Raw genomic sequence first — 1,116 nt, 5'->3', positions numbered from 1 at the left:
CAGAGCACAGGCTCTGGACGCGCAGCTCAGTGGCCATGGCTCACGGGCCCAGCCGCTCCGTGGCATGTGGGATCTTCCCGGACCGGGGCATGAACCTGTGTCCCCTGCATCGGCAGGCAGACTCTCAACCACTGCGCCACCAGGGAAGCCCGGGATTTTATTTTCTAATTGAATTCTTTTTTTGTTTTAAGGAGGGCTTTCTGGGCTTTTGGTAACATTCTATATCTTGATCCATCTGTGAAAATTCATTGAGCTTTATTATTTGCATACTTGAATTAAACTAAATACTTAGAAATGTTCTTTAAAAAAAAGAAAAAGGTCCTAAATTGGCATTCTGGCTAAGACTGTGATGTGGGCGGGTCTCAGCAGCTTGGGCGGCGGCGGCGGCGGCGGCGGCGGCGGGAAGAGTGGCAGCGGTCAGGCAGCCCAGCGTCACGAAGCCTCTTGGCGCATCTCGGCCTGCAGGCACCTGGCACGCGCCGGCCCCGCCACCACGATGCCCAAGAGGAAGGTCACCTCCACCGAGGGGGCGGCGAAGGAGGAGCCCAAGAGGAGATCGGTGAGGTTGTCAGCTAAACCGGCTCCTACAAAAGTGGAAACTGAACTAAATGAGGCGGCAGGAAAGGATAAATCTTCAACAAAAAAATGCAAACAGAAGGAAGAAGGGGAGCAAAAGGAAAACAGGCCGAAGTGGCTAACCAAGAGACTAAGGAAGACTTCCCTGCAGAAAATGGAGAAACTAAAATCGAGGAGAGCCCAGCCTCTGATGAAGCAGGAGAGAAAAAAGCCAAGTCTGATTAATATCACACACCTGTGAATTTTGTGCACTCTAACATCTTTGGTCATGGTAGTCCAGTTCTTCTAGTAACTTTGTTAATGTGCTGTGACTGACAATTTGAGTATGTAGTGTATACGATATTAAATTGTGAATTAGGGGGACTTACGATGTAACAGCATATCAATATTTGAGGATATTGTTACTTGATTTCCTCTCAAGGAAAATTTGCCTCCAAATTTTAAGCTGGAAAGTCACTGGAATAACTGTTCAGAAAATAATCACAAGTACATGATTTTTTAGATTTTTGGTACGTATGTTAAGAATTGTGTACAAATTGA

General features: G+C 47.0%; 1 pseudogene across 1 annotated transcript; it reads left to right on the top strand.

Annotated features, from left to right (window-relative positions):
- Positions 1 to 496: 496 nt before the first annotated feature.
- LOC309971285 (non-histone chromosomal protein HMG-14-like) lies at positions 497 to 801 on the top strand (annotated as a pseudogene). Its single transcript has one exon. The product of its transcript is annotated as a non-histone chromosomal protein HMG-14-like (transcript).
- The last annotated feature ends 315 nt before the right edge of the window (positions 802 to 1,116 follow it).

The sequence above is a fragment of the Leucopleurus acutus genome, assembly GCF_964270905.1.
Source record: "Leucopleurus acutus genome assembly, chromosome: 14".
Classification (NCBI taxonomy): Eukaryota; Metazoa; Chordata; class Mammalia; order Artiodactyla; family Delphinidae; genus Leucopleurus; species Leucopleurus acutus.
Note: the sequence above shows the minus strand (reverse complement) of the source record. Positions and strands in the feature narration are given on the sequence as shown.